The 21,125-nt window shown below is 51.1% G+C and overlaps 1 pseudogene; it reads left to right on the top strand.

Annotated features, from left to right (window-relative positions):
• Positions 1–18,487: 18,487 nt before the first annotated feature.
• LOC139019300 (pre-mRNA-splicing factor 38A pseudogene) lies at positions 18,488–19,381 on the top strand (annotated as a pseudogene).
• Positions 19,382–21,125: the final 1,744 nt, after the last annotated feature.

The following is a 21,125-nucleotide window of genomic DNA, read 5'->3' as shown; positions in this document are numbered from 1 at the left end:
AGCCCACCCGACCCTCCCTTCTCCAGGAGCTGGACATGACCACGACTCATGGCTGGGCCAGAGTCAGAGGTGGCCGTCCGGCAAAAGGCCCAGGTTCCCCGTGGATGTTCCAGGTTCGATGACTCACCAGCCTTATGTTCTCCGCGGGCTAGAATTCAGATGACAGCCCCGTGAGCGGTCCGTGGAGCTCCAGTTCCCAACCACAGGCAGCATGGGGAGTGGGCGGTGCGTGGTGCCCTTCAGCCTGGATCTCAGACCTGTTTCCATCAACAGTGCTTTTCCTTCAAGCTAAGGCCTGTGTGCAAAGTCCCACACACAAAGGCGGTGAAAGTGGAGGTGTTATGCTGAAGAGGGAATGGGGACCCGCAGTTCCTTAACACCCCTTCCTTGCCTCCCCGAGGGGCCTAAGCATGCAGCTCCTGCTTGCACCCCTCCCGTGATGGGGAGTCACTGTTCTGGAGGCTCTGGCTGCCCTTGCCTGAAGGAAGGCCTAGTGGCCCAGGCAGAGAGCACTGATTGCAGGAAGGTCTCACCTTCCTCATCTGGATTGGAGTTGCCCAGAGCAGCTTCCAGGGGTAAATTTCATCTTAGAAATTGGTGGAAACACTTGCCTTCTCATGTAGGCAGAATGGAATCAGTGAATGAGACCAGCCTTCTCAAACATTAACAGTCGCTTTGGTTTTTATAATTTCCGAAGAACAAAATCCTAGGAGGGTGGGGAACTAACTTTTTAATTAAAACAAAAACTGAGAGCGTTTACATTGGCTTCGGCTTCTGAAGTATCAACAATAAGTGCAGGAGGAGCACTATCTCCCACCCTCCCATTGCCTAGAAAGCTCCATGGTGCTGGCATGGGCTCCTGCAACTTATGGGCAGAGACAGGCTCTGTGGGGGGCAGTGTGACACCTTGGAGCCCTCCCCTCTTCGCACTGGGTGGAGGGTAACACAACAGGAGGAGTCAGCCACCGCTCTTGGAAGTGTCACCGAGGGGCCAGATTTACGCAGAAAACGCTGAGGAAAGGGATCGTCTTCCTCAGTGTTCTGATTCCTCGAGCTTCTCTTATCAAGAGACAGAGGCGAAGGGGTGGGCAGAGCAGGGCTGGAATGGACGGAGGCTTTGGGAGCCACTGAGCTGTATCACAGTTGCCTTTCAGTGACACGTCCTTTCCCAAGAGGAAGTTCGGTTTTTTTGTTCAAGTTTTTCCTTCTCAAAGAGGGCGCTCGTTCTGCTTCTGTGCTCTTCACAGAAACCAAGTACTTGTTGGCTCACCCCCAAACCCCACTGCTAACAGGCTTTATCTGATGCCTGCTATAAGGGAGCGCACCAGGGCTGGGGATCTGGGTGCCCTTTGCCCCAGTGAGTCCAGAGCAGACTGCTTGGCAGGGCAGGAAATAGAGGCGCTCCTAGTGTGGCCCCAGTCTCAGTGCAGTTCAGCTCAACACCAGGTGTGTGCAGGGACGATGTGCAGCCCTGATGATACCTGTGGGGCGGGGGCGGGGCGCCGTGGGACTGCGTGTGCTGGTGGCATGGACCAGGAGGGGAGGTCTGCAGGCCTGGCCAAGTGGTGCCGCCCTCCCTGCAGCAGGTGCTCCCCTGTGATCCTAGGAAGGCAGGGAGGGCTTCCCTAGACAAGCTCAGGCGGGCACACACTGCAGCCAGGAGGGCGGCTGCCCCACACTTGTCACGGGGGAGGTCCGTTTCTTTTCCCTTTGGGGCAGATGTCAATTTGAGACAAAAAAAGAGAAGGAGCTGAAGGACAGCAAACAGCCAGGGAAAGCCAGCACGTTCTTTCCTCCTGAGACACCAGCACCCGCCCCCTTGGACCACCGAGGGGAAGCAGGCACAGGCTTCATTGTCCACCCGTGGGCGCGCACACTCTGCCCTGTGCTGGCTCCCGCCCTCACCAGGTGCCACTGTCTGGTCTAGGCAGGGTGTTTCCACGTGTTCTAGAAAGCTCCATGTGTAGTAAGGGTGGGCTCCCCACCCCTACAACCCATCGCTTTCCCACAGCCTCCCTGTTCGGTCTGTACCGGAGTTCTGCGTGAAATTTTCTTTGAGCCTGGCCCCAGACCTCACAGACACAGAAGCACAGGCTGTCATCCCGCACAGCCCATGCCCACTGTGCACGGGGCCTGGCACTCAGGGGAGGCGGGACCCCTCCTGGGGCATCTCCAGTATTTGGGTCTGTGCTCCTGGGGGCGCTCCCCTGAGCTGTGGAAGAATAGCTCTGTTATGTCCTCATGGTCAGACTTGATGGCTTAGTCTGGGCTAGACTGGGTCATCGGCCCTTTCAGTTAAGGATTGTCCTTTCCTCTCAGGGTCCCGGCCAGGCAGCTTGGAGAGCCATAGGGATGCATCCAGTGACAGCTCACCTCGGGGCCTGAAGAGTAAGTCGGCTTTCCTTCAGGGCACTTTCCAGTGCCCTTGGATCTGGGCTGTGGGCTTTGTGTTATTTGTGTGATTTAAAGAAGACAATTAGCAAGTTCTTCACAGCATGATGGGTTTGCCTCCATAGGGCACATCATGCATTTTCAGGCTCAGGCCTGGGAGTTTTCACAGATTTGGGTCCAGATCCCTTCTCCTCACTGACCAGTTCTGGGCACCTGGGTGAGCTACTCATCCTCCGAGTCTGAGTTCCTGCAGTTTCCGGATGAGGACAGGGCTGGGAGTTCAGGTCCACTGTGGTCAGAGGACACGGGTGAGTGTGATTCCTTTACAGCGTTTAAGTTTGTTAATGGTGCAGAAGATGGTCTGTCTACGCTGTCCCAAGGGCTAAGGAGGGAGTTGCCTCACAGCTGTTGCTAATTTCAGCTTGAGCAGGAGCTCTGCACTTCCCTCCCACATTATTTTGTTATTAAACCCCACTGTGAACTTCTAGAGAATCCCAGCATGTCCTTGACATCCCAGTGCCAGCCTGGGAGAAGTGTGCTCTGGGTTCCCAGCAGGGCTCCCTGTGTTCCGTGAGACAGAGGCAGCACAGAGCCCACTGGAGGCAGGTGAGGGAGAGTGAGAGGCTGACATGTGTCCCACTGTGTCCCCTCGCCCTGACACCAGCTTCCTCCGACCCGGCCGGCTCCACCACAAACCCAAGAGCAGTGAGGACCTGATGCCCAGCAGGGACACAGCATTCTGCCCCGCCCCACGATGCCAGCACCCCAGGACACACTACCCTCAGCCTCCAGGAGTACCTGCCACCCAGAATGGGCCTCTCCACCAGGAAGCATCCAGAAGAGGGGTGTGGCCCAGCCCCAGGCCTGGGGGTGGCCCTAGGTCCCCCAGAACAGAGGATGGTCACCCTGGAGCAGTTCCTGGAGGAGCGTGACCGGGCTCCCCCTTCGCTGTGTGAGGCCCGGGAGAGCTCTTTCCTCTCTCCCCTCAGATGGACCTGGACCAGAGGGGAGACCTGGACAGCAAAGTCACAGAGAGGGATGGGGTGGGGCTGGCGCCACCTGGCTGCAGAGCTGGCTTGGATGGGCGACATAACCACTAGCCAGAAAGTGACTGTGCTGGCAGCCCACCCAGACCTGGGAGGCTGTTCTCTCCATGTGTGCAGGGAGCGGGCAGAAAGGCCAACATGGAGGGCCTGAGCCATGCAGTCTCTGTGCAGTTACTCTAAGCAGCCGCTGGGCAGGAGGTGGTCCTAGGCCATCTGTCAATAAACGGTCAGGGCTTTGCTCCAATCACTCTTTATTTGTGGACACTGTCCTTTGAATTCTATAGAGTTTTCACATAAGTCTGTTCTTTAAAAATATTTTGTTTTAATCATTAAAAAATATAAAGACTGCTTAGCTCACAGGCCATACAAAAATGAGTGGCAAGTCCTAGCCGGCTTGGATCAGTGGTTAGAGCATCAGCCTGTGGACTGTAGGGTCTCACGTTCGATTCCAGTCAAGGGCATGTGCCTCAGTTGCAAGCTCGATCCACCAGTCTTGGTCAGGGCATGTGCAGGAAGCAACCAGTCATTGTCTCTCTGTCACACTGATGTTTCTCTCTCTCTGCCCCTCCCTTAACCCCTTCCACTTCCTATAAAAATCAATGAAAAAATATCCTTGGGTCAAGATTAACAAAAACAAAAGACGGGTGGGGAGCTGGAGTCGGCCCACAATGTGAATTTGCAGAGCGCTGCTCTGCAACTCTGACCCCTGGATGTCAGCGGCTTTATGAAACCCTCGTGTCTCTGTGTAGCTTTCCTGAAGCTGCACGTGCACCTGTTCCTGAGCTGTTGCCTCTGTTCACCGGCTGAAGTCACCATCTGACAGTTGAGACCCTTGGAGGATTTTAGTAATTGTCTCCTTCCCCTTAAGCATACACAGTGGAACTTTCTCTGGCCACATAGCAAATTCTTTGGCCTGCATTAATAGAGCCTGGTGACACAGAATACAGACTATTTGTTCAGTAGATATGTATTGAGTGTGTACTCTGTGTTAGGCAGCATGCATGATGCCTGCTCCCCTCCCCCCCCCAAAAAAAAAAAACCAAAGTAAACCAGTTCATCGGCAAGTTTTGTCACATACTTGCTAGGTGCCTAGTCAGGTGGGCGGTCCTGAAGACAGTATGTACATGGTCTCTGCCTCCCATCATTTCTGTTTCCGACTACAGAGCACTGTGCGCCGGGGGCTGGAGAATAACCAAAGCCCTGCCCTCAAGTTCATGGTTTGATGCATGCTTCTCAGACTGCGGCCTCCCTCACACTCACCTGGGCTGCCTGGACACAGCCTGGACCTGGGGTTTCTGGCTCAGAGGCTCTGGGGTGGAGCTTCCTGAGAATCTGCATCACCACCAAGTACCCAGAGGTCACTGGTCCTTTTCAGACTCCGCGAGACCAAAGCAGCCTCGCTGTAGGAGCTGGTTGTGGATTCTGATGCTCCCTCCTGAGAGCCACCTCCCTCCCTCTTCCCAGCGTGCTCACCCCACTAACCTGACACCCCTGAGCAGGCCTGAAGAAGTGGGATTCACAACCGTGCCCCTGCCTCCACTCCCTGAGTGTTGATGCTGGGAGAGGGTGTCACAGATGGGCCCTCTGGGTGGCCAGGGAGGGTGCACTCACGAAGATGGTGTCAAAGATGTAGAACTGTGCAGAGAGGGGCCGGGTGGTGTGAAAGACGGCTGCAGAGCCGGGCAGCTGTGGGCTCAACCCCCACCTGCCACTCTCTAGATGTGGAACCTGCTGGACTGTGACCTCACTTGCCTTACCTGTTGAAGGTTGTTTGAATACAACCTTGCAAGGTTGCTTTGAGAATTGAATGAGTTGGGGGGTTGTTTTTGTTTTGTTCTTTTGCAATTGCACCTGCAGTTTCTAGCATAGTGCCTGGCACAGGGGAAGCAGGTGATACATGGTACCTGTTGTATTAGTGACCGCAGGTCTTCCTGGACAAAATCCCAGGGTATATGACTCCTAACTGGCATGTGAAACAGCAGGCTGTGTCTCTGGCAAGTTGAGCATCCAGATGTCTTCATAGGCCAGGGAGTTGGCAGGTGGAGGCGTCTCCTGGGCTGCTGAGCCATCCCGCAGACTGACGCTTCCTGACACAGTCCACTGGCCTAGGCCTGAACCCTGACTCACCTTCCACATGCCCTCCTTCCCTCTCCTCTCCTCCTGGTGGCCTCCACTTTGGAGAAGCCTGTGTTACTGAAGACCAGAGAAGAACGAAGCAACGCTTAGAGAGATGGAGTTACATTTATGATTATGTGCAGGCCCAGAGAAAAATGTCTCTAGAATTCTGGGCCTGCACGTAATCATAAATGTAACTCCATCTCTCTAAGCGTTGCTTGGTTCTTCTACGGTCTTTTGTAACATTATTGGATCCCTGACCGAGAAAACCAACCCATGCTTGGCCTTTTGGCCTCCACTGATTGGACCAGATTTGGGGCCCAGGGGCATTGGACAGGCCTCCAGGAGGAGCATGCACTGCTGATTTAGCAGAATTAAACTGGGGTACTCTGGGCATTCCCAGACCTCAGCCCAGGACCTGGACAGCATCTGGAGAGAGTGGACAGATACCTCTGGACCTGTCGACAGAATCGGTAAGGTATGGGCCCCTATCAGTCAGGCCCACTCCAAGTGAGTGGAAGGGGGAGCTTGATCACCTCCTCAGAAGCCATACAGCTTCCTTAGGCAATTAATGAGGGATCAGGTGGACTTTTTAAACTCTGAGTAAATATCTGGTAGAAGTAAAAAACTCGGATTGTCTGGTGTATAAATATAAGTGCGAGAGCCTGTGTAAAAGCAAAAGCTACTTTGATTTATTCTACATTTCTGTTGATTCGTCTGGCTAAACGTTTGATTTATTAAAGGCTGAACCTGTGGTAATCTGCAAAAGTCTTAAGCAGCACTGCTGAGTTATTTTTCTCAGAGACGTTTGCTCTCTATCACAGAGGGAATCAGCCCATTTAGCTAATAAAAATTTCTGTCTATCAGTTGCACTTCCCTGAGTTGTGAATTTGCTGTATTAAATTGAAATTTTGAAGTTCTGGGGTACATTTAAAGGCTAAAACACAGGCCAGCTAGGTTCCAATATCACTTGGTTCTGAGATTGCTTCTAAGAAAAGCAAGAGAGAAGTGTTTTCAAGTTAACTATTTGCAACAAAGTAGTAAACTTCAAAAAAACAAAGAACTTGTTATTTATGGCTTTCCTTATCTCTTTTGGTGGACAGAGACTTCCAGAGGCAGGCTTATAGCTCCGCAGGGCAGAGAGATTTAAGGGCCTTGTCCCTGTCTGTGACATCATAGTCCAACATGAGCCACCTGAGGCAGAACTAAGGCTGAAGTTATTATTAATTTTCTATGGACCCCATTAACCCTGGTTGTGTCTTGTGCAATCTGTTGTCTTCATGTTTGTGTGTTTTGTTTGACTTGCCGTTTTCAGTTATTTATTAGGATCCTCATAGAGGACATAACCTGGTCTTTCCCTTCCTCCCTCATCCTGATTCTGAAAGCATCTATAACTGGATTAAAGATGTTTTCATTCAGGAGGCCCTCCAGGCTTTCAGTTGCAAGAAATCTCCCTACACCCCCTTGTCCTCATCTGCTATCTTTCTAGGTTGACTAAGAGTCATTTTTCTCCACAGGTTGGACCCCAGCCTCCAGGAGGGAGGACTACTACACTAGTAGTCTGTGGTTTGCTCCAAAACTCCCACTGTTTCTATTTCTCCCCTCTGTAGGAATTGTCTTCCTCTGACTCACAATAGGAAAGGGAGACAAGCAACGGGCCCTGGGCTTGGGGGACAGGGTGGGAGGAGGTGTCAGCAGTTAATTATGAAGCAGGGAGAGATAGGTTTTTGTTGACTTTTACTGGCTGAAGACCACTCTGCTGGCGTAGGGGTCTGGTCTGTAGTCTACTAGGTGTCTTATCAGAACTTCACTAGATTCAAGGTCCCAAGTTTTCTGCAAGCACAATTAATCTTTCTCTGCCCTGGTTTATTCTCTTTAACCCTTCCAATACTAAATTAGACCAATGCAATATACTTGAAAGTCACAAATATTAATCTAAAAATGCTGACTGTTCACTTTTGGAAATCATTAAAGGATTGTGGTTTATAAGAATAAAGAATTCTAATACATTTTAAAATATAAAAAAAACAAAAACCCTAAACTCCCAGGAGCCAAGCGGAGGAGAAACGAAGCTAAAGTGCAGAGCTGCCCTGGTGATTTAGAACTGGTTGCTAGGCAGACTCAGCCCTGGAGAGTCAGGTGAAAGATGGGGAGAAGGGGGTGGGGGGCTGGATGCCCGAGATACCTGCAGTGGCCCTGCAAGAAGCAGCAGCAGCAAGAAAAGTGGGGGACAGCAGACATTTACCTGACACTATAGCTTCCCCGCTGCCACCCAGGGAGTAATGAGTGTTTTACAACAAGCAATACAAGACTTAGGCCTTTGGCTTGCTGGCTACAGCAGTTAAAGCAGAAGCCAGTGACTGCTACTATCTTTCCTTCAGCCTCAGGTATAGAGCAGCAAGCCCAGAGTCTGTGAAAGCAGCAGATAAAGCTAGTGAAAGCTCCCTGTTTGCAAACGTACTGAAAGGGTTCAGTACCTGTTGCTGCTGGAAGAGGTGTGGCTGATATCCCCTTCCAGTGCACTTCCTTGGGAGAGGCCTGGTTGCTGATCTGCCACAAAGGGCACTGGTGGGAAGAAAAGGGGCCTAATACCCAAGCCACTGCCACAGGAGCGCTTTACAATACGCAAAGCTGTTTCTAACTGCAACTCTGGCTGTTTTGGACTGGCAGCTTAAAGTCAAAGGGCAAAGGAAAGACACTCTCCCTCAACTGGGGAGCCTTCAGGACTTTGAGATTCTCCAAGACAGGAGTAATCTGACTTAGGGACTGGCCAAGATCCCTTTGGTTAGGAGAACGGGAGGCTGTGCATTGAACTTATAAACTGCAGTTTGCTAGACAGAGGCCCAAGCCCAGTTGTATAGGGGTTAAGCTGCCTGTGTATAGCAAACAACTTCCTCCTGTGCCAGAATACATTTTAGGGAAATTGGACAGACTGTGTTGGTGGCTAGAAAAAAAAAAGGAACTGGCCACCATACACAGCCCTGACAGTAGCCTGCAGAAAACTGTATACTAGACTTAGATAATGCCTGTGTCTTCATGGAGATGACTCCAATGAGACAAGGACAGTTTTGCTTTGTGTGAGAAGGTCAAAAATAGAAGGTCACCTCCCTAAGATGTTTGTATAGCCCTACCATGGGTCATGTTTAGTAGCAAAAGATTTAGCTGTCAGAAGTGGCCGCAGTGCCAAAGTTATACTTCATCATGGACAAAGAAGAACAACCACCAGGTTTTGGTCTCTATTGAGAGACAGTTGTGAGCCTGTATACTGTCTTGCAGGCCTGTGTGACCATGCCCATGTCAGGGGTGGCACAAACCTCAACTTTAGGAAAGTGGGGGAGGCCTGTTTGGAACAGGGGGAAGTAGTGAAGTGGTGAATACTAGACCTCTGTTACAGGAATTACAGACCCTGTGAGGTCCTGTTACATGTGAGACCCTGTAAAGGAATAAAGCTTCCTTAGTCTGTTCTGAGAGGGTGAGACACCCATTCCAGAAACCATATGTAGTTTAAGGACAAGTCAAGTAGAGGGAGCCCTACTAAAGGGACAGCTGTTACTATCTATTTAAATATAGACACATTGTAAATTTCTTCTTGCCATTTGAAGACAATTATCTTACTCTGAAGAGTCCATGAAAAGGACTGGCAAGGAAAATCAGAAGATCTTAAAGCAGGTCAGTATATTTTTCTCCTTACCTACTTCCTCCGAAATTTAGCAATGCTTAATAAATCATGGCAGTACATTTCTTTGCATACATTCAATAAGAGCGGTTTCCAATAGTGGTTTTATTGACCAGAAATTTTGACTAGAGTATCATGTTTTAAAGAGCCCTGTCTGAACTCTAAAGACTTAAAGCCAATAAGAGTGCCACAGGAAAAGCCTGGTATCCTGCTTGGGAGCCCTGAAAATGGCTGGCGCTGGAGCATCAGGCCCATGCCCTACCATCACTGGTGGTTGGTCACAGTAGAATGGGAGCAATAAGGATGCCTCTGCATCCCTGCGGAACCCCCACACACTCTGGGCCTCGATGAGTAGGAGGGCTACTGAGATGGGCCTTAAAGCCTAGGGTGTGGGCTCAGGTAGAGTTGCTGCAGGTGAGGGATTCACCTAACTCAGCAGATACTGCAGGCGGGCCTGATGGCAGCTGGATGGCTTGGCTTCCTTCCCTATGGGGCACACCAAGATTCAATCATGAAATTCTGGCAAAGGTAGTCAGTTACCATTCTTGTTGTGTTTATATAAACAATCAGGCCAAACTAAATACAATAGAAAAGTTGTCTTGATTTGGCTCTTTTGATAAACATAGAGGTAATTTTAAGGAGAAAAATTAAATTTCTATAGAGGTTATTCAAACTAAAATGGTTTCTTTCCCTTCCACGGGACCATTTATTACAGTTTATCTCTGCCAGGTCACAAGCCCACCTCCTTCTGTGCCCAGGCCTCATCATCCCTGTGACAGACAGAAAGGATCTCTTGACTCTGAGACATCCTCTGACCCACCTCAGCAGGAAGTAATTACAGAAAAATTTCAATGTCCATTTTCCCTAAAATAATTCAGAGCCAGGATCCTTGAAGTCATATATTGGACAGTTAGACAGACATGAGCAGAGCAAGGATGATAGACCAACTAGCACTACCAGATGTAACTAAGTATTTCCACCTCTAGGTATGTAAGACAAGGGGCATAGCCAAAGAGTTACTCACCCAAAGTCTCAGCCCCTAGAAAAGACCAGTAGCCTATTTGTCCAAAAGACTTGACCCCTTTACATTTGGATGACCTACTTACCTCCGGGCAGTAACAGCCACAGCTATGCTTATCAAAAAAGCAAATACGTTAACCATAGGGTAGGAACTAATGCCTCACATGCAGTCCAGGCTTTACTCCAGAACACACTGGAGCGCTGGATGTCAAATGCTCGTCACCCAGTTTCAGGCACTCCGGTGGGCAAAAGAAAACTCAGTAACAATTTATACTGATAGCAGGTACACATTTGCAATGGCTCATGTACATAATGCTATTTACAAGGTAAGGAGACTCCACAGAAGCAAGAGGGAACCGTGCCACAGACAAAGTGGCCTGGGAGGCTGCCCTAAAACCAGTGGGGCCTCTACAGATTCTAGTGACTCTTTCAGCCACTGACGTGCCCAATCTAGAAAAGCTGAAATCCATAACCAATCTTTACTCGACTTCTTACAGGCTTTACCGTCCACCCAGGAAGCAGTCCAGAAGCATGTTCAAGATGCTCTGCCTGTATCAACTTCTGATCTGGTCCATCCCTTCCAACCTGGTGACTCTGTTTAGATAAAGAAATTTGCCATCAAGGACTGACTCCTACATGAAAAGGACCACCCCCACGGCAATCAAGGTCGACGGGATCCTGAAATGTCTTCATCACACCCGGCTTAAGACAGCCATGGAAATAGAGAGTCCAGGACTCTTCAGACCCTCTAAAGATTATTCCTGGCCCTCATTCCAAGCCCTTATCTTATAAGCAAGCCCACTGACTTTATTTGGCAGAGAATTAATTCTATTAAGCTTATAGTACTCAGGGGTCAATATAACTCCCTCCCCAACAATGACCCAAAAGAGCCAATGATTTGACTCATGTACATAAAACCAATGGGGAATGAAGTATCCATCTTCCCCAGACAAAGTTATCAGTGCTGGCACCAGGCCAAGCCTTTGGTTGAGGTCTCAAAGACCCAGCACATAGGGGCTCTTTAAGAACTCGCAAAGGGGACCAGAAAACCCCATATTTGGGAGACAAAGAGGGTAAAAAGGTACAAATACAGGAAACTTCCTGTGTGAGTTCTCCCAGAATTCTAGAGACATTTTTCTCTGGGCCCGCGAGTAATAATAAATGTAACTCCATCTCTCTAAGTGTTGCTTGGTTCTTCTCCGGTCTTCTGTAACACATGCACTCGGTGGCTCCAGCCTGGGAGGTGCTGGCAGAAGGTGGCAGTCACCAGAGCAGGGTCAGAACTGGGCCTCCAGGGGCTCTGCCCATCCCCCTTGTTGTGGGAAAGTACTGGTTGTGTCATCAAAGGGAAGCCCAGCTGGCATGCTGCTCAGCGGGGGGGCAGCCTGAAGGGAAAAGTGGTGGGTGGCCATCCCCTGCATAGCCTCAGCCTTGAGTTCCCCTGGCCAGCATCACTCGTTCCCTCCCACCACCCCCTTTCCCAGATCAAGAGAAGGGTCTAGGTGGCTGCAAGGGCTTTGAGTGGGGCTGGTCTGCACTCATTTCTCTCCCTTGTGGCCACGGACAAAGCCCTCACCAGGCACCTGAGCTGGTGGACTGAGGACAGAGTACAGTCCGCCCAGTCAGCTCCGCTTCCCCCTCGACTGGGTGGGAAATGAGGGACAGAAGGAAACAGTGGGCTGTGCTCAGGCTTCCAGGTGTGACCTACTCTGAGAGAATGAGTTTGTGGAAAGCCATTTCCCTCTCTGGGTCTGTTTTCTTGCTGGTGAAGTTAGGGGCTGCCTCGTGCCATCTGGCTTTTCTCCCTGACCCTGTGTTGCACCAGCCCCACCATCCTCACCAAGGGCAGTGTGTGTGCTCTTGCCTCTCCCTTGCACAGCCCTGTACACTGGTCCCCAGGCCCCTGGGCAGAAGTCAGCCATGGCCCACCAGTCGGCATGGGTGGGAGGTACCCAGGGATGCAGGGGCAGGCCAGTGCAACAAGCACCCCCTCCCCGTGCTCAAAACCCCTAGACGGGGGGCATTGGCTGGGAGTCCCTTCCCCTCTGGCGCTTGTCTCCAGGAGCTTAGGAGACTGTGGTCCAGGCAGGTGGGCAGTGACCAGAGCTCGCCACAGGGAAGCTCGTCCAGCCTCCAGCGCTCCCACCTCAGCCTGTGAAATACTCATCCCCAGAAATCAAGGTGCGGGCAGGGTGGGCTCCTTCTGGGGCTGCAAGAGAAAATCGGTCGAGGTTCACCCCAGCTGCTGGTGGCGGCCAGCTATCTTTGGTCCATGGCTTGGAGACCCATCCCCCCACCCACCCCTGAGTCCCAGTCTCATGGCCTGTGAGTGAGTCCAAATTCCCTCTTAGAAAAACACCTGTCACTGCAGGTAAGGCCCACCCAATTCAAGCCCTCCTCTGAACTTGATTACATCTGCCAAGGCCCTATCTCAAATAAGGTCGCGGTCACTATTCCCCTAGGCATGGGTTGGAGGACACTGTAGAACACCCCCAGGAGACGTATCACAGGCCACACGCAGGAGACAGAGGCCCAGGGTTGAGGGGAAACACAAGTCTCAGAGCAGCAAGCTGAGTATGAAATGCCCCATAACTACTGGTGAACACACACAGGAATAACTCGACATATTTTCCTATGGGTAGATGGGCAACCAGGTAAACGATCCCAAGTGTGAAAAGGTTCACGCCCTGCTGACGAGCAGGGTTCCTTCGGTGGCAGGTCCTGAAGAGGCCTCTTGGCCATAACCGGTAGGGATCTCCTGTACGAAGTGAGACATATCCCTGCACTCACCACCAAGTCAAGGGACCAGTGTTCTGAGAGGAGACACACTGAGGCTGCTGAGCCTTTTCCAGCACTGCTGCCTTCCCGCCAGCAGAGGGCGCCACCCCACCCCTCTCAGAGCACTGCTCTCTACCTGGAAGTCCTGCCCAGACCAAAGTCAGCATTGGTGCCTGTGGAGGATGCTGTGTCCACAGGGGAGGGAGCTTCTGCTGGTGTTTACCTGCACCATGTGGCTGCTGGAAGCCTGGAGGCAGCCTGGGCTCTGGGGCGGCTAAGGCCATGGTGAGGAGGAGTCCGTGCTGGGACCCTGGAGGGCCAGCCCCCACAGCGCTCATTGCGGGTAGTCTCTTCCCTTCCCCCAGAAGGTGGCCAGGACAGAGCAGGGCAGGGGCAGGCCGGCCTATGGGTCCTCCTGGCGCAGAGGATCCCACTCTGCAGGCACCAGCTGCTTAGGGAGCCTTCTGAAGTGAGGGTTTTCTTTCATCCTCACCACAGCCAGGCCTGCTCCTCCCTGCAGAGTGTGATGGAGCAGGGTGCCTATCTCCTGCCCTGTGCTGCCAGGACTCGGGGCTGTGCCAGGGCTTCCTAATGCCCCTACCCCCACCTCCCGCTCCTGTGTCATACTGGGATGCTCCACAACCAAATGGTTCTGGCTGGGACAGAGTTTCAGGGACTTGTAGTTAAAGCCACAGATCCAATGTAGTGACTTTTCTTACACTTTGTGTTTGCAAAATCTTTTACAGTTTATAGAGCTTTCCCATCTGCCCTCTTGCCCGGCCTTCACAACAGCCTTGTGATTTCCCCCATTTTGGGAAAAGGAAACAGAAGCCTAAAAAGATGCAGTGGCTTACACAATAACCCAGCACCACTGGGTTCCATTCAACAAGTATTTGTGAGCAGCTATAATGTCTACAGTACCAGCCTAGACACAGGAGACCGAGAGATAAGAAATGGCTCCCACCCTCAGGGAGCCTTCAGTCCTGTAAGACAGGAAGGCCACAGGCACAAAGGGCTGCCACTGGGCAGTAGATGGTGGGTGCTTGCTGCACGTCCCACTTCCCTCCCACTCACATTTACTGCTGGCTTGTTCTTGTCACTTTATACTCTCTGTGGGACAGCAGCTCTTCTGTAGTTCCAGCCCCTCTACCCTCTCAGGACGCCCAGATCGCACCACCCTCCCCGAGGGAAGGTTGACATAACCAGCTTCCTGCTACCACATAGGACATGTTCAGTGAGGACAGCCCCGCTTCCATCTCCACTAGTCTATTGCCTGCCCAGTCACTCACGTTAGGTGCCTGACCTTCAGCTTCTTCCCTCATCTTCAAGACACCTCACCAGAGGTGATGGCAGAGGAATGGCAGCGTGAGAGTGCACCTTTTCCTCTCAGGAACTTCAACAAGTTAATCAGCTATAATTCAACAAAGAAATCCCTGCTCAACACAGATGCACGCCTGAGAGATGCACACACTAAAACATATAAAGGTGGGCAACGGGAATAAATGGGTAGATGGCTCTTAGATGCAGCCCTGCAGCCGGGAACTTGTGGCTTAGCCCTTTGGCTGGGAAGAACAGAGAGCCACAGGATGGTAGGGGTGGCGGGGGGAGCACCTCAAAGAGAGAGTGTCGAGGAAGCAATCTGATTGTGCCAGCAGATGCCTGATAGAGCACTTTCATGGGGTTCTGCTGTGCAGCTCTCCACTGTTGGGCCGAGGGTGGTGTGTCAGACAAAGAAACAGAACCACAGAGCCCTGCACCCCCTTGGACTCCTGAAACTTGCCTCTTGCCCTTGGAGTCGGATCCAGGAGCATGTTATCTGTAAACCTAGAGCTGTTGCAGTAGAATCACTGTTTCCCTCTGTGACTGATCTCCAGGAGGGGTGGTTGGGGTGGACCCCCACGGAGGTCAGAGGTCAAGGTAAGAGCAAAACAAACTGCACCCACAAGCAGCCCAGCTGTCTTACAGAAGCAACAGAAGTTCAAGATTGGGGGACCACAGAGGTATAAAGTCTTACGATTCAGGGCCTTCTACTGGAAAATAATAGGAAGACCTCTTCAGAGATAAATGCGTAAGCAAAAAGGACAGCAAATACCATGGAAAGCCACAGCAATGAGGATGACAAGAAAGACAATGAAAAATCCCCAGAAAGCAAGCTGGAACACATGGAAATATCCTATTTAATAAAAGACAAAAAGTGTAATTAACCATACCTCTACTATGCTTCCCATGGGCTAATCAGGACGATATGCAAATTAACTGCCAACAAAGATGGCGGTTAATTTGCATATGCAGGCTCCAAGCAGTGGAGCGAAACCAAACAGCCCTGAAGCCGCTGAGCAGCGAGGCCTCACCGCCCCGGGATTAACGAGTCACGAGGCCTCAAGTCCCCGGGATCAGCGGAGCCAACAAGGCTTTAGGGTCCTGGGATCAGCGGAGCCGAGAGGCCTCCCTGCCCCTGGAGCAGCATGACAGGGGGCAGCGCCACAACCCCTAGATTGGTCCTGCTTTTTCCTGACAGGGGGCAGCATCCCAACCCCCAGATCAGCCCTGCTCTGTGCCTGACAGGAGGCAGCACCCCAACTGCTGGATCGGCCCTGCCCTGAGTGTGTCAGGGGGCAGTGCCCCAACTCTCGGATCTGTGTGTGACAGGGGGGAGCTCCCCAACCCCCTGATCGGCCCTTCTCTGTGCGTGACAGGAGGTGGCACGCCAACTCCGGGATGGGCCCTGCTCTGTGTGTGACGGGGTGGCGCCACAACCTCCTGCTTGGCCCTGCTCTGAGTGTGACTGGGGGCTGCACCCCAACCCCCCGATCAGCCCTACCCTGAGTGTGACCAGGGGTGGCATCGAGACCTCCCGATCCACCCTGCTCTGTGCATGACAGGGAGCGGCGCCCCAACTCCCCAATTGGCCCTGCTCTGAACCTGACCAGAGGCTGAGGAGCAGGCACCTAGGGATTGGGCTTGAAAACTCAAGTTAATACATTTTGCATCTTAATCTGAGGATATGGTCATTGATTTTAGAGAGAGAGAAAGGGAGACAAAAAAATTGAAACATCAAAATGAGAGGAGACATTGATCAGTTGCCTCCCTTATGAGCCCCGAGCAGGTATGGATTCCTCAACCGAGGTATAGCCCCTTACCAAGATTGAACCCTCAATTTTTTCTGAGGGTCCGGGGAGTAAATTAAATGATGCTCCAACCAACTGAACCATCTGGCCAGGGCAGCACCTTAATTCTTAATGTTTCCTTCAAGTCAGTGAATTAGTATGACTCGGGATTTGAGGAGTGTTTATTTGCATGTGGGCTTGTTGGTTGTATGTGTGAATTTGCTACCCCTTTCGGTGTTTCTGATGTGTGTGTGTGTGTGTGTGTGTGTGTGTGTGTGTGTCCTCTTTGTGTCCTTTTTATGTTTCCACGTATGTTGGTTCTGGTGTGTTTATTTGTGTCTGTTGTGTTTGTGGGATTGCCCTGTTGCACTGTCTGGGTGGCCGAGTGTGTTCTTATCTGTGTGTTTGTGTGTGCGTTCCCCTCAAGTTGTTACCTGTGTCTACAGTGTTGGTCTCCGTGAGCCTGGCCATAAGCCCTGCACCTGAGTGCCCATCTTAGGCGGGGGTGTTCCGTGTGTTTCTGTGCCTGAGGTGTCTGTGTGTTTCCCTTTGAGACTGTGCACCCTGGCCACAGGCAGCTGCATAGGCAATCTGCCAAGGGGTGATGGAGAAGACAATGTGTTCTTCCCTGCCCCTGCCCACCACAGGCTGAGCCACACCTGCCCCTGCTCTTCCAACCCTCCGGTGTCCCCTTGGGGGTACCATCTCTCACCACAGGAATTGGTGTGAGTGCCCGGCAGCATGCCCTCTGGTCAGATCCAGTCGCTGGCCACCTGGGAGGCTGCACAGGGTGACGTTGGCAGCAGAAGGGGCTCTTGGAACATCTGCATAAGGCACTGATCAGAACAGGGGCCCTGCCAGCCCACTTGGAGGTGAAACAATTTGATAGTCGCCAGCAGGCTGGTGTGCCTTAGTCCCTCTCAAATGGATTTTTGTGGGAGGAGCCATCCTGGACCTCTGAGAAGGTCCTAGACAAATTTGGGGGCTGGGACTTTAAAAGCAAGTGAGTATTAACAGGACACCTCACGAATCATTATATCTTTTTCTGTCTCCCTCTCTTTTTTTTTTCAAATTGAATTAACTGGGGAGACCGTCAGTTAATAAAACCATACAGGTTTTAAAATAAAATAGATAAATCAAATAAATGAATAAGAATCATTGTGTGGAACCCCATTCACACACAGACTAAAGTTACAGGTTTGGCAAGTGTACATGTCAGTGGCAGAAATAGAATATTTGGGACTACTTATTATGTATAAGAAATAATTATAAGAAACATTACTCATGCTCTATTGCCCATAATTGTTTGTTCTGATTTAAGAAAGCACATTCTAACCTGGCTGGGAGTTACATGCGGGACCTGGGAGCTCACCGGAAATGCTGCCATCCTCCCCATGTGGGAGCTGCCCACTATCATGGAAAGATTAACAACCTTGTTGAGGAAAGGAAACAATGGAGTCCCGGATTCCCCCTGCCCTTTGCAACCCCCCAGCCCACACTGCCCACATTGCCTGTAATCTGTGACCATTATACCCATCCTTACTCCTTTTGCCCACTTCCCCATGGAAACTTTGTCCTTGTTCCCTGTACAGCCTGCTGGCTTATGGGAGAGTGGGTACAGAGCAGAACTTCCTGTGTGACCTGCTGCTCTCCCATACCACCGGCATTATTGGAATAAATGCTCATATATGATTTCACCCTGTCTGTGCTTTCTTGGCTCAAGTAGGACAGGCAGCCTGGACCCCTCGGTTGTCTGGTTTCATATGTACATTTCAAGGAAACATTATGAACACGCAGTGTACCATCATCTCAATGCATACTGCGAGATCAAAGGATAAAGTCTCCTTCTGTTCACATTTATTCCTCCCCTCCCCTTTTCTCCCTTTTCTTTTGACTTCACCCCAACACTAACCCCTACCCCACTCACCAGTTCCATAACTGCACCCAAAATCAACACAGGGATGAGGTCTTTCCAAGGACTGTAAACAAAGCCTGGGAGCGATACAGGCAATGGGTGAGAAACTCAACCTCATAAAATGTAAGAGAAATCTGGTTCTGCACAAAGACACACGCTGCTGGGGTGGGGAAATGCTGGTGCTATGTGAGTAGGTTATAGATCAGCAGGACTCACCTGGGGTGGGGTCACGGTGGGGGAGAAGGGAGGAGCAGAGTATGTGCCTTTGAGAGGAGATAAATAAGAAGGAGGACACTGCGAACTCATTCAAGCCCTGGTCCCATAGCTCTGTGGCTAGAGGGTCATCCAGATAGGTCCATGTTGTGGGTCCGATCCTCAGTCAGGGCATATCCAAGAAGCCGCTAATGAAGGCACGCAATAAGGGCAACAGGCTCTAAAAATGGTGAACCTCATAGTGACGGAGGATCAGAGCATCCATGGCACCTCCCTCCATATCAGGTGAAGATCATTCGGACTCGAATCTATGAGTCCTGCACTGGAGAGAGGAGTCCTTTGGACTGACCCCCAGACTTGTGGTCCATAAAGTCATGGCATTAAGGTTTGTGGGTAGTGTCTCCCTTTCTGTGATTGACCTTGAAACGGCTTCAGATTCAGGCGGAGAAGGACATCATTGTTGAGTTTATAAGAAATGAAGACTTCCGTTTGCCTGCATGTTGGGAGCACTTTCCATGAGGCTGACAGGCAATGCAATTGATTCCTAAAAGTACTTGGAGCCTCTGGCAATGTCAACAGAATAATTAGGAGCCAGAACTGAAATGCAAAGTTTGAACTGATGCATGTAGATGAGTTCATTGATAAACTTCTTCAAAGTGAGAGTCCGTGATGTCATTCTGGCCTGGCAACGGAAACACTATGTGCTCGAGGGAGCTGAGCAATTGCAGCTAGTGCTCTGGACCAGGACATGGATGATGTCAAGTCCACTGAACAGCAGGAAGAAAAGGATGTGAGGTTGGAGAGGATACCATCACTCCATCACCGGGGGAGAAGCTACCGGAACTTGGACTAGCCCCATCGCTCTCCCAGCCTGCGGTACAGAAGAAGTGGGTACTGGGATCCCAGTAGGCAGAGACCCAGTCTCAAAAGAAGGAACCCTTCCCCTCGTGTCCCAGAGAGGTATCAGTGTAGGAGTCTAAGAAGTCACCACTGCAGGTCCTGAGATAGACCACACACCTCCTGCTCCAAGTCCCCAGGTCATCACCATAGTCACAGATGCAGGTGCCACTCAAATCGATCTAAGAAGGCCCACAGGAAGAGCCACAGAGGGAAGGAGTAATGGGCCGAGGTGGGGTTTAGTTCGACTGGCCTCCTGCAGATGTGAAGTCATCTCTCTCTGTGGAAGGATTGACATCTTCTCCTGAGGCAGCCTTGAGAATACTTTAGGGTTTTCTGTTGTTGTTGTTATTGTTTTAACCTAAAAGATTCTCCATATGTTTTTCTTTTTAAATAAAAGAGGTTTTGAGTTTTGTGTCTCTTTTTGAGAACCACACAATAGCCCACCCACTGGGAAGCAAATAGCCAGCAGATGTGTCCACACGCAGGTCATTCACACTGCAACATGGCCAACCTGACAACATGCTCAGCGAGAGAAGCCAGGCTCAAACCCACAACACGTGACTCAGGGTCTCCTGGGTGGTGGGCCTGCCTTGCAGAGTCTCTCCATGGCTCCTAGTCCCCAGAATGGGGCCGTGTTCTTGTCCTGCCAGATGAACCCCACTCCCATTTCCCATCTTCTCTACGCCTGCGGTTTTCAAGTGACATGACAGAGGCCCTATGGAGCAGCCTCAGGTCTTTTAAAGCAATTCAGTCACCTGTTCTCCCTGAGTGCACCTTCGGTCAGAGACCGCGCACCTCCACGTAGGGAAATGCCAACTTAACTGCAGGTGCACCATGTGAAAGGTTCCAGATTTTCCTCTCACCCCAGGTCTCAGTCTCAACAGTGCTTCTCAATGACTGAGACACAGGTGTCCCTGTGCTTGTAACTGTCACAGCCTCATTCATAACTTCGCATACTGTTCTGAGGCTAAGGAGGGGAGGCTTTATTTTTAATTAAATCAAAGTGGGAAATTATCCCAAAAATGCAAAAACAGAGACTCAAACAATTATAGTGGGGCTCAGGGGTGTGTGTGGGATGGCTGTAGGCAGGACTTCCCAAAGATGAACCGATCCGGGGAACCAAAGAATCAGGAGGCGCCCCCAGATACAGAAGGAGGTGCAGCTGCAGTGGGTCAGGTGACTTGGGGATGGGGAAGAGCAGCCTGGAGAGACCTCTGGGTGGAGACAGAAGAGCCCTGGCCAGCTCCTCTCAGGCAGACACAGAACCCAAATTCCTACCAGGGCCTTTTCTCAGGTTCTGCTTTGCCAACCCCTGGAAAGGACAGACCATGTCCCAAAGGCAGTGGGAATATCCTAGGCAAAGACAGAGAAGAATGAGTAAGGGTGGGCTGTGCAGGCAGATGACCTATCTCAGCGCAGTGGGGGGGGGGGGGGGGAGTTCCCTTTTACTGTTAACTAGAGGCCGAGTGCACATGAAATCATGTACAAGTAGCTCGCTTCCTCCAGCCTCAGCTGGCCACCCCGCCCATTGCTGCTCTTAGCTCTCCAAGGCTAGTAGCTCTTGCCCTTCCCTGCCCACCACGAGAGCTGCTTCCCATTTGATCGTGACGCCATTACAGCATTATGACCACAGGCCTTTTATGATATAGATCCTCATATTTGGATATTTTTCTATGATTTTCACAGAGAAGGTAGGGGATGGGTAGGGAAAGAGAGAGAAACATTGATGTGAGAGAGACACATCAACTGCATGCTTCCACCATGTACCCCAATGGGGGCCAGGGATCCAACCTGCAACCCAGGTACATGCCCAAGACTTGGAATCTAACGCACCCCCTTCAGGTGTGTGGGATGATGCTCTTACCATTGTGCACACTGGCCACGTCTGGGTGGATGTTTACGTATTAAGGACAGATCAGGGTCATTTTCTCTTAGCAGTTTTATAAATATCTACCACCTCCTTT

Source organism: Myotis yumanensis, unplaced genomic scaffold (genome assembly GCF_028538775.1).
Source record: "Myotis yumanensis isolate MYYU_CA2020_CCGP unplaced genomic scaffold, mMyoYum1.0.hap1 SCAF_11, whole genome shotgun sequence".
In the NCBI taxonomy this organism is placed as follows: Eukaryota; Metazoa; Chordata; class Mammalia; order Chiroptera; family Vespertilionidae; genus Myotis; species Myotis yumanensis.
This window is presented reverse-complemented; position numbering and strand designations above follow the sequence as displayed.